The 12917-nt window shown below is 44.0% G+C and overlaps 1 pseudogene; it reads right to left on the bottom strand.

Moving 5' to 3' along the window:
* Positions 1-11625: 11625 nt before the first annotated feature.
* Positions 11626-12917, bottom strand: part of LOC139409761 (KICSTOR complex protein SZT2-like) — a 114382-nt pseudogene continuing 113090 nt past the window's right edge.

Here is a 12917-nt window from a genome sequence, read left to right as displayed (position 1 = left end):
AATGGAATTAGTTTGAACCACCAAGACTCTTCCAAGAGCTGCCCCCCCCGGCCAAACTGAGCAACCTGGGGAGAAGGCCCTAGGTCAGGGAGGTGACCGAGAACCCGATGGTCACTGACAGAGCTCTAGAGTTCCTCTGTGGAGATGGGAGAACCTTCCAAAAGGACAACCATATCTGCAGCACTCCACCAATCAAGCCTTTATGGTAGAGTGGCCAGACGGAAGCCACTCCTCAGTAAAAGGCACTTGGAGCTTGCCAAAAGGATTCTCTGAAAAAGATTATCTGATCTGATGAAACCAAGATTGAACTCTTTGGCCTGAATGCCAAGAGTCACATCTGGAGGAAACCTGCCACCATCCCTACGGTGAAGCATGGTGGTGGCAGCATCATGCTGTGGGGATGTTTTTCAGCGGCAAGGACTGGGAGACTAGTCAGAATCGAGGCAAAGATGAAACGCTCAAAGTACAGATTCTTGATCAAAAGCGCTCTGGAGCAGGTTAGGACCTCAGACTGGGGCGAAGGTTCACCTTCCAACAGGAAAACGACCCTAAGCACACAGCCAAGACAGTGGCTAGAGCCCGATCGAACATATCTGGAGAGATCTGAAAATAGCTGTGCAGCAACGCTCCCCATCCAACCTGACAGACCTTGAGAGGATCTGCAGAGAATGGGAGGAACTCCCCAAATACAGGTGTGCCAAGCTTATAGCGTCATACCCAAGAAGACTCGGTGCTGTAATCGCGGCCAGTACTCACTCCTCAAAGTAATGAGTAAAGGGTCTGAATACTTACGTAAATGTGATATTTCAGTTTGACATTTTTTTATAAATTAGCAAAAATTTCTACAAACTTGTTTTTGCTTTGTCATTATGGGGTATTGTGTGTAGATTGAATAGGGAAAAAAACAATTTAAAACATTTTAGAATAAGGTTGTAACATATGAAAATGGGGAAAAAGTCAAGGGGTCTGAATACTTTCCGAAGGCACTGTATAATGCCAGGAGCCACTTGTGGATTTGACAGCTCTAACGCCGTTTCACCTCCGACACCACCAAAACAACAGCTATGTGGATGTCAGCTAAAGGGGATCTGATTTAATAGAGCCCTTCATGTGCTTTAAAGCTAGTTCGTTGCTACATCAATTTTTGGACATCTAAATTAATTATGTATTCCCATTGATTCTTAAAGAATATAATTTAGTTCAACTGCGGTACCTTATCAGAACAAATATAATCTTAATCTTATTTTACTCCAATGCTTGTAAACAATGTAATTGTAAACAAACACTGTACACCCTCAAAACAAGTTAAACTATAATTTTGATACCAATTTTTCCAGGCACATCCCTCAGCTTTTTCCCAAAACATAGGCCGGGTGACACAGGCCGGTAAGGTCGTATCTTTAAAGGGATGGTGCAAGATTTTTGCAATGTCAGATGCAATTTCTATGTCTCTGCGTGCGGTTTGAAGAAAGTTGAAGGTAGTTTTGGCGAGCCTAACTAGCGTTAACGCAACTGGAAGTCTACAGGTACAGCTTCATTGCCAAAATCTTGCACTATCCCTTTAACAATAGTGTGTATCTTTCCTCCCAGTGGTAAATTGCACAGGAAGCCTTGACATGTGAACTCTTTGATTCGCTGATTTAGCACTTTTCAACAATAACATCCTTTTTTTGTGTCCCACATGCCAAGACGGCTTATAAATGAAGCCATCTGTCTGGAACTACACCTCCCAGCAGCCTGTTTCTCTGTGGCCCACCTGGCCCTGATTGGCCCTCCAGGCCTACAGCAGGCCTGTCCACAAGTTGTAGCAGGCTGTGTTGATCAGACTCCAGGTGATGGTGCGTGGACACCAGCTGGGGCGAGAGGCTGTTCCTAGGCTGCAGTTGGGATGGCAATGGCTCCCTAAATACAACCTTGAGGCTCTGAAGGGAGGGGGAGGAGGGGGCAAAATAAAGTTCAATTGAAAACAATGTCATCTCACCTTATAGCTTATAAGGAATTCATATAGTGTAGCTATAGAATGCTATAAAGAGCATAACAAGGGGAAGACATCACAATGACTCACTGTTTTTCCTGCCTGATTTTCAAGGAAGACCAGAACAAAGCAGTCAGTGAATTTCTGGTTCAGGACAGCCTGAAAGAAGGGAACGGCAGAACTGTTCATTTCAAGCTATAATGACTTACAATTCCACCCCCCCCCTATTCCCCACAGTATATTTCCATCCCCCCCATTCCCCACAGTATAACTTTGAACAAAAATAGGTGACTGACTACAGTTAATGGGATCTTGTGTTTGAACTATTTATAGTCTTTTGCTCTCTGGGACAAAAAAAGGAATAGTGTGTGACTGATGTTTTCTAGGGAGGGAAGGGCAGGTTGAGTTTACGTCACCATGTACAGTACTAGGGTAGAACATCTTCAGAAGAGAAGTAGTGAGGGGATGTTATTTTGATCTCAAGTCTCCCAATTACCAAACTAAGTAGTGACTAACCTCTTGACACCGACAATTATTCCCCATAAGACTCCCATAATCTCCCTTGAGAGCCGCATTTCACATTTTTACACAACGCTTAAACCCTTCTTCCAAACTGCAGAGGTCTCTCAATTTTAGATTTTTTAATATACACATTTTTTCCTTCTTCACATTCAAATTGTTCTTGCTTTCCCCTGTCACAAATAAAAGTTAGAAGCCTGAGAGAAACTTTAGAAAAGTTCAAGGGTACTTGCGGCATTTCCTGATGGCGGATTAGTCCATAAGAACTTAACAAGATCACCTCCAAAATTCATTGAAATCAAATAGGGGATGTAGGGATGGAATTCATTATAGGATATTACACAGAAGGCTACAGTATATTTCTTGAATAGATATCGTATATAAACAGTGGAGTCCAATGACAGAGCTATAGGAACTTTGATACAGGCACCCATGCTAATAACAACGTCTGCAGCTCAAGGAGCTGGATTTGATGTTGTTGCATGCAGTTTCAAGATACAGTTTGACTTGAAGCTGATGCAATCACAATGAATGTGAAGGAGAAAACGGGATAATTAATTTGCTTAGCGGGGTGCTTTCCCCTGTTTCTCTACATTATATTCTGCTGGAGGTACAGCAGCGGGTGGTGCTCTGCTGTATTCCTATGTATGCAAGTGTGTACATACTCCATATGGAGAGGACAGCTCTAGTTTAGTGAACAAAGCACCTCTTAATTTACTGGAATGGTAGTGTTCAGTAGGGAGAAAGGTTTTGCTACCTTTTCCATTGCAGATTTGGTTACGTGTGCTCTACTGAACATGACCTTGATTTAGTGGTGGTTGAGCTCTGATAGCCGCACTCTGGAACCCATTTTGACGAGCAATTTTAATTGTAGTGTAATTGTGGACAAAGTGCTGTAGGGAGTTGTAGTTTTTACACTGAACAAAAATATAAATGCAACATGTAACGTGTTGGCCCCATGTTTCATGAACTGAAAGAAAATATACCAGAAGTTTTCCATATGCACAAAAAGCTTATTTCTCTCAAATTTTGTGTACAAATTTGTTTACATCCCTGTTAGTGAGCATTTCTCTTTTGCCAAGTTAATCTATCCACCTGACAGAAGAAGCTGATTAAACAGCATGATCATTACACAGGTACACCTTGTGCTGGGGACAATAAAAGACCACTCTAAAATGTGCAGTTTTGTCACACAACACAATACCACAGATTTCTCAAGGTTTGAGGGAGCATGCAATTGGCATACTGACTGCAGGAATGTCCAATAGAACTGTTGCCAGATAATTAAATGTTAATTTCTTTACTATAAGCCGCCTCCAATGTTTTAGAGAAATTGGCACTACGTCCAACCGACATCACAACTGCAGACCATGTGTATGGTGTTGTGTGATTTGCTGATCAGCGGTTTTCTGATGTCAATGTTGTGAACAGAGTGCCTCATGGTGGCGGTGGGGTGATGGCATGGGTAGGTATAAGCTACGGACAACAAACAATTGCATTTTATTGATTGCGATTTGAATGCACAGAGATACTGTGACGAGATCCTGAGGCCCATTGTCGTGCCATTCATCCGCCGCCGTCACATCATGTTTCAGCATGATAATGCACGGCCCCATGATGAAAGGATCAGTACACAATTTATGGAAGCTGAACATTTCCCAGTTCTCCATGGCCTGCATACTCACCAGACATGTCCCCCATTGAGCATGTTTGGGATGCTCTGGATCAACGTGTATGACATCGTGTTCCAGTTCCCGCCAATATCCAGCAACTTCGCACAGCCATTGAAGAGGAGTGGGACAATATTCCACAGGCCACAATCAACAGCTTAATCAACTCTATGCGTTTTCTGATCCACGCCCCTAACTTTTGTTAAGGTATCTGTGACCAACATGACTGTATTCCCAGTTGTGAAATCCATAGATTAGGCCTAATGAATTTATTTAAATTGACTGATTTCCTTATGTGAACTCAGTAAAATATTTGAAATTGTAGCATGTTGCATTTATATTTTTGTTCAATATATATGTTTTTGTAGTGTTTATATCTGTATATATGTTATTTTAGTGGTTTTGTTCTTACCAGATACTGATTGCCACTCTGGTCAAAGTGTCGGCAGCTCTGAGGGAAGCGAGTCAGCAACACTTTGATCAGACTTTGGTACCAGCTGGGACTCATGGTCAAGAAACAATCCTGTGGGAACAGAGATAGAGGACACAAAGCCTTGAAAGAAAGATGGAGGCCTGGGTCACACAGTGCTAAATGCTCTCACAGTGTTGTCATGACGTTGCCCTCTTTGAGTACAGCGAGCACCCTCCCCCACTCTCTGCTTCTACAACCAGACTGCTGTGGGCAGAGTGAGGTCGTAAATTCCTAAGGAAGACCCTGCCTCATGGACACAGTTATAGAGAGTAGTTTTTCATGGAGACAAAGGAAATCCTTCCACCTCACAGAACGTGAGGTACGAACAAATGTCATGTTCCAGAGAAAGTGTAAAATATCGGTGAAGAATCCAGCTACGAACTGGTGCGTTTGTCACAACTTGGGAAGCTCAAGAGAGACGGTGTGGCCACATTACCATAACACTGTTTATATAATAGCCTCAGATATGAGGTTTACATCTAATTGTTGTATAAGATGAATGAGTGAGTATGATACTGTTTGTAGAATGGTGTAATATGATTGTGGACTGTTTAATGAAGAAAAACACCTGAAAGGTTATATTGGGAAATTATAACTTTGTAATCTGAATACTTTCCTTGTTGCCCCAACTTCCTAGTTAATTATAGTTACATGATTTTTCAGTTTAATCGAGTAACTAATTACAGATAATTATTTACAGAGAGTCTTCAGTTTAATGATAGTAAAGACACAACAGTGTTATTGTGCAACGTTTTGACCCTATAGGAACAGAGGAGAGGAAGCCTTGACACTTGCTGAAACACGCACATTGCTGAAAACACCCAAAGTTTGATTGTGCAAAGTTTCGAACCAAAGATCTTAACTTAGAGACAAACAAATGCTTTTACCCTGACCAGTTACCACCCAAATTCAAACCAGCACCAGCTACATAAATCCTACTATTGGAGGAACAATGAGCCTACACACTGAGAAAAGGATACATCAGGAATTAAGTTAAAGATCTTTCAAAGACTTCTTCTAGATATTCCCTTGCAAATTAAAAAATGGCCAAATAGTACACGCCAATTACTCAATTGGCTTTGAATCTAACATTGCTTGGCTGACAATCAGTGATTCCCTGGCATACATCTATGAATAGCAGAAAATGAGTAGAGAAGAGGAACGAAAGGGAAGACAAGGCAGCGGGTGAGCTGTAGGGAAATTTCCAACTGCGACCTCTGCAATGCTGCAGAGCCTACTCAGTTCTCACAGTCCATACTTCACTACATATTTCATCTGTGTTCAGATCACTGACTGTGAAGTTTCCATTCCACTTCTTCTTTAACATGGACATATAAATAGGATGTTTGGGTTTTTAATTAGGACTTTTCTGTTGATAAATGCCGAGATCCCTGTGGGAAAGACAGAGCTAGTTTGAAGAGCACAGCGTTGATTAAGATACATAACTATCTCTTTGAAGAGGGCAGCTCTCTACTGTAGCTATACCACCACACTAAAATAAAGAGCACATCTTTGATTAAAGAATAATAAGGCATATAACTATCTTAGAAAAAGGGTAGCTCTCTACTATAAACCATTGTCTTGTCCCAAATGGCACCCTTTTTCCTATATATGTAGCCTAATGTTTCTGATCTTTGCTTCTAAGCACTCTTGCTTTGAAATTCATCTCAATAGTCATTCTCAATAGTAACTGCCGTCCTTTACTTGTTCTTGAAATTCAAAACATTGGAAGCCACTGAGAAATGTTGTGAACCAAAGCAGCGTTTAGCTACAGCTGTATCCCATATGGTACCCTATTCTCTATATAGTGTACTACTTTTGACCACAGCCCTATGGGCACTGTTAAAAAGTAGTGCACTATATAGGAAATAGGGCGTAATTTTAGGAAGTATCCATGCTAACATCCTCCTCAGAATAAAGACCTTCTGCACTTTGAGAAGCTTCAACCTCATGGTAGATTAGATAATTTTTTATTTAATAATGAAAGAGACATCATTTAAATGAATAGTCACTAGCCAAGGGTATCATCAGACACATTGCACATTCCATTTGTAGTTCAATTTGGTTTGAAATTGATTTGATTCTGTGGATTTTCTAGATTTGCTTATCACATGTAGGCAGAGTAGACCTCTGGGAGCGGAGAGTTATCCCCTTGGTGTGAACAGCATGTAGAGACTTCTGACGTGCCCAGAGGGGTTAGGGGTATGGAACTAACTCACAGGCCGCATCCCAAATGGTACCCTATTCCCTACATAGGCTCTGGTAAAAAGTAGTGCACTATGGGCCATGGTCAAAAGTAGAGCACTGTATAGGGAATACAGCGTGGCAGAGTAGGTTGCACCGCAGAATAGGTCGCACCACAGAATAGGTAGCACCGCAGAATAGGTAGCACAGCAGAGTAGGTAGCACAGCGCGGCAGAGTAGGTAGCACAGCAGAGTAGGTAGCACAGCGCGGCAGAGTAGGTAGCACAGCAGAATAGGTAGCACAGCAGAGTAGGTAGCACAGCGCGGCAGAGTAGGTAGCACAGCAGAGTAGGTAGCACAGCAGAGTAGGTAGCACAGCAGAGTAGGTAGCACCGCAGAATAGGTAGCACAGCAGAGTAGGTAGCACAGCGCTGCAGAGTAGGTAGCACAGCAGAATAGGTAGCACAGCAGAGTAGGTAGCACAGCACGGCAGAGTAGGTAGCACAGCAGAGTAGGTAGCACAGCAGAGTAGGTAGCACAGCAGAGTAGGTAGCACAGCAGAATAGGTAGCACAGCAGAATAGGTAGCACAGCAGAATAGGTAGCACAGCAGAGTAGGTAGCACAGCAGAGTAGGTAGCACAGCAGAATAGGTAGCGCAGCAGAATAGGTAGCACAGCGTGGCAGAGTAGGTAGCACAGCAGAGTAGGTAGCACAGCAGAGTAGGTAGCACAGCAAAATAGGTAGCACAGCAGAGTAGGTAGCACAGCAGAATAGGTAGCACAGCAGAATAGGTAGCGCAGCAGAATAGGTAGCACAGCAGAATAGGTAGCACAGCGCGGCAGAGTAGGTAGCACAGTGCGGCAGAGTAGGTAGCAGGTAGCTAGCTAGTAGGTAGCACAGTGCGGCAGAGTAGGTAGCAGGTAGCTAGCTAGTAGGTAGCACAGTGCGGCAGAGTAGGTAGCACAGCAGAATAGGTAGCACAGCAGAATAGGTAGCACAGCGCGGCAGAGTAGGTAGCACAGTGCGGCAGAGTAGGTAGCAGGTAGCTAGCTAGTAGGTAGCTATCGCCTTTCAGAAGATGATTTCAAGCTAGAAATGGAGTGGATGACGCAACAGTTTGTTATAGATGAAACCTTTGGGAATCATCAAAATAAAGCATCTACATTCAGTCTTCAGCAGGACTGATGCAAATCCTGCAGCTCTGTGGGGACTCGCAACACAACAGATATATGACAGAGGATCAAGAAAAACCCAATGGAACCACACGCAACACATATCTATGTAACACATACTGCACATAGCCAAATCCTAATACACATCATCACAATTCAGATATACTGTATGCATAGACATGTTTCCCAGCTGTGCTGGGGGATACGACGGCACCACTATCCTTATGTTGATGTCAGGATAACGCCTGTGTGGTTATTATAGGGAGGATACGGCTCTATTCTCTACCTGAGCTGAGTGCACAGTGGGAAGGCTGCTAGACCTGGAGGAGCTGTCAGTCACAGAGTGAGCAGCCCAGGAGCCCACAACCACTGGCTCAGGGGAAGGTATGAGGGCTTTTAGAGAGAGCTTGTGATTATCATGATTCCTTTCTCCATGGATGACGAGCCGCGTTTCTCTCCTCTCCAACGCCAACAACTTGCAAGCACACCTCTGATTATCACCGTCGTCCAAGGATGCTTTGTTTCTCTCCTCTCCAACACACACAGATGCAAGCCTCTGTGATTATGAGGCTCTCGGTCTCCTCGAGTAGGCAGGAGTGAGCAGGCCTGGCCCACCCTCCTCCTCTACTGACTAGAGGGCATTAACCTTGAATACCATCTCCACGAGAAGCCACCCGCCCACCAGACATTTGGAAAATCACAGATGCATAGTTGCTCCAACCATCGTGTACTTGGAGCAGGGTACTTTAAACTGAGTATAATGAAGAATAATTGAAATGATTGGAGCTCTCAAGAAGGGCCATAGGGATCTTTATTTTACAAAACCAACAAGTGGAGGCTATATGGGTAGCATCAGTAACTAACTATTGAATTGAAGTGGCCAGAGTTCAGGTGGGCCTCCACTCTTCAGGAAACAAAGAAAAGGATGGGGGCTCAACAACGACAACAATCATGAGAATGGCTTACCAAGAAAAACTCCCAAAAGACTAATTCCAGGTAAAAGGGAGTTGGAGATTGATCTATTTTACTTTGTTGAGTGCTCCAACTCCTTTCTACCTGGAATTAGTCCTTTTGAACTTTTTCTTGATAAACCCTTCTCATGATTCTCTGTATTGAAGCGTTGTTTAATTATTGTAGAAGGGATTATCTGTTCTCAGTGACTTACTGCTGTTACCGAAATAAAATGTATCCATCTAACAAGCACAACTTTAATGGGTAGTCATTCAAAAGGATACAAGACTAACAGGAAACTCTAGTCAAGGCTACAGCACTGACAAAATACATGCTTATCTACCTGCAGAGGTACTTATCCGAATCCAATCACGACTGGAACACAATAACCTAATATGGACATGGCATGATACTGGAAATGAGGCTATTGCATCTAATACGTGTACACCTGACTGGAACCATCCAATCTCTCTGAATGGAGGCACAATCCAATCAACGACCGGATGTATTTTAATAATAGGTGTAGTAGGCTCAATAATTATGCTGTATGTGTACAGTAGAGTGTGCTGATTGGCTTTTGAGATTCTTCCTCAACAGAGAGATGAGCGAACAGAGCAGCAGGCTATAGAGGTGCATGCTGCCAAATCAACACAGCAGCAGGATAATAGGGGCCATACAAACAGGACCTGAGAAAGGCATGTTTCGTCATAATAGTCCAACTCTAATGAACTTCTATGGGAAGTGCATTTGAAAAATAGAGAGTCTGCTGCAGGGTAAAGGACTGGAACGATAGAGGGAAGAGAAAGAGAGAACAAGAGAGATCTTAGCTGTGGTCTTCAGGCGTGCAGGTGTACTGTCTGACCTTCCGATGGTTTGTTGGTTTTTTATGTTAAAGCTTCGCAACAAGGTTGCTACTAATCCATGTGATCCATAACGGGCGCGGTCCCAAACTAAAACAACCACGACCTAGAGCGATCACACCGAGGATTGAGTTAAATACTTTATAAACTACACACGCTGAAAACAAACAAAACTTCTGCAGCACAGCACACACAATCAAACTGTCGCGCCACCAAAGAGCCCCTCCCCAAAGAGCTGAACGAGCTCTCTTTATTTCCTCCTTCCTTACTGCTCATGCGCTCTTAAAGTGGCAGCGCACGGTGAAGGCTCCGTGCAGATGTGGTTTGAAGTGGTGAGGTGAGATGTTCTGTGGTGGTGAGGTGGTCTGAAGTAGTGAGGTGGTCTGTAGTAGTGAGGTGATGTGGTCTGTGGTGGTGAGGTGGTCTGAAGTAGTGAGGTGGTCTGTAGTAGTGAGGTGATGTGGTCTGTGGTGGTGAGGTGGTCTGTAGTAGTGAGGTGAGATGGTGTGGTCTGAAGTAGTGAGGTGAAGTGGTCTGTAGTAGTTAGGTGATGTGGTCTGAAGTAGTGAGGTGGTCTGTAGTAGTGAGGTGAGATGGACTGTAGTAGTGAGGTGGGGTGTAGTAGTGAGGTGAGATGGTGTGGTCTGAAGTAGTGAGGTGGTCTGTAGTAGTGAGGTGAGATGGACTGTAGTAGTGAGGTGGGGTGTAGTAGTGAGGTGAGATGGTGTGGTCTGAAGTAGTGAGGTGAGTTGGTGTGGTCTGAAGTAGTGAGGTGGTCTGTAGTAGTGAGGTGAGGTGGTGTGGTCTGAAGTAGTGAGATGAGGTGGTGTGGTCTGTAGTAGTGTGGTGAGGTGGTGTGGTCTGTAGTAGTGAGGTGAGATGGTGTGGTCTGTAGTAGTTAGGTGAGGTGGTGTTGTCTGTAGTAGTGAGGTGGTCTGTAGTAGTGAGGTGAGGTGGTGTGGTCTGAAGTAGTGAGGTGAGGTGGTCTGTAGTAGTGAGGTGAGGTGGTGTGGTCTGTAGTAGTGAGGTGGTGTGGTCTCTGGTAGTGAGGTGAGATGGTGTGGTCTGTAGTAGTGAGGTGGTCTGTAGTAGTGAGATGATGTGGTGTGGTCTGAAGTAGTGAGGTGAGTTGGTGTGGTATGTAGTGGTGAGGTGAGTTGGTGTGGTATGTAGTGGTGAATTGAGTTGGTGTGGTATGTAGTGGTGAGGTGAGGTGGTGTGGTCTGAAGTAGTGCGGTGAGTTGGTGTGGTAGGTAGTGGTGAGGTGAGGTAGTCTGAAGTAGTGAGGTGAGGTGGTGTGGTATATAGTGGTGAGGTGAGGTGGTGTGGTCTGAAGTAGTGAGGTGAGTTGGTGTGGTATGTAGTGGTGAGGTGAGGTGGTGTGGTATGCAGTGGTGAGGTGAGGTGGTCTGAAGTAGTGAGGTGAGTTGGTGTGGTCTGAAGTAGTGAGGTGAGTTGAATTCTCAGAAGGCAGCCCAACCTCTGTCCTCTTTTCACGCAAATGACGGGGATTTGGGCCTGTTCCCGGGAAAGCAGTATGCTCTTCACGTTGGGCTCGTCGGACTCATTAAAGAAAAAAAAAGCTAATAATCGCTGTTCTGACATCCAGAAGTTATTTTCGGTCATAAGAGACGGTAGCAGCAACATTATGCACAGAATAAGTAAAAAAAATAAGTTACAAACAACGCAAAAAAACAAACAAAAAAAACACGTTTGGTTAGGAGCACATAAAACGTCAGCCATCTTCTCTGGCGCCATGATACAATTTCCTAGTTGTCAATAGAGATCATGCTAACTGTTAGGCTCAAGCAGAAATCACATTTAAAAGTCAACCGCAAAGCACAGGTTGAAGTCCTCCAGGAAGCCGGTCAGCCGGTATCCCTGCTGCAGGGTCATGTGACAGCCCACCAGGGACTGGTGAACCACCCGTAGGTGGAAGTCATAGCTGAATGAGTGCACATGCATCAGGCCAATCACCTTATCACACTCCTCGGTGAAGAGCATGGAGAGCTGGAGGAGAGAGGGCGACACAGTGTAGACACTCACTACAGATTTCTGTAAGGGCTGTGGGAATGGGATCGGACACACACACGGACACACACGGACACACACACGGACACACCTCATCCAGAGGAAGAGGATCCCATGACCTACCGTTCACACAATCATCTGAATTAATATCAAGCCAGTATTGGCAGTATCATATGCACAATTCAATGTTTGTGAAGTTAGGCCTAGCTCCTCTCCCTCTCTCTGCATTTCTATCCATCTAGTGTCTAATAGTAATAGCAGACCCATTAAATTTGTCTACATCGGTAGGAAAACCTCCCTGCTGTTTCAGCCGTTCTCAGAACCCATTGTCTGTCTGTTTGTATCCACCCAATCTGTGGCAGCATCCACTTAAAGTGCTTCTACTCCTCTACTACCACCCCTCCTTTGTGAGAGGCTTTTGTAAGCAACTGTGATATCAATCAACTTCATAATTGTATCTTATTTAATTAAATCCAACATCAAAGCAGAGGCTTACAAAAGCATGAATGGCAAAATGCTAATGATTGAGGTGAAAGACTGGAGCATGCTGTGATTACAACACAATACGAGGAACTGCGGTTCGGAGAGGGGTGTTTGGAGGGGAATGGAGGGTAAATGCTATTACTGCTGCTGCTTTCATCTTGACCATTTGCCTGGAACAAATGCAAATAGGTCTTATCAAATCAAAGAGTCAGCGAAAAAAATCATATAACAGTGTTCATCTAATGCCAGTACTAGTCAAGAGGCATTCATTACACATCAAGAAAAAGTTATTTTCCTTTCCTTTTAAAGTCAACGTAACGAGTTGAACCTTTCACCACCTCCCTGAAGAAGTGAACGTTTTGTACCAGACTTAGCCATTTTAGTTTGTGCTAGGGCAGACACCTTCAATAAAATAAAAGCACAGAACACAGAGTACATTTCTCCAGTGGTATAGACTGTAGAAGAGATTGAAGGCTAGAACATTGCAGTAGTGTAATGTCAGAAGTCGGAACAGGTGTGGTTTAAGTGGTTTAATGGTTCTGTTGGTCAGTGTTCCCCAGTGGAGATTGAGAGATCTGGAGCCTAATTAACTGAAACCT

Source organism: Oncorhynchus clarkii, chromosome 5 (assembly GCF_045791955.1).
Source record: "Oncorhynchus clarkii lewisi isolate Uvic-CL-2024 chromosome 5, UVic_Ocla_1.0, whole genome shotgun sequence".
In the NCBI taxonomy this organism is placed as follows: Eukaryota; Metazoa; Chordata; class Actinopteri; order Salmoniformes; family Salmonidae; genus Oncorhynchus; species Oncorhynchus clarkii.
This window is presented reverse-complemented; position numbering and strand designations above follow the sequence as displayed.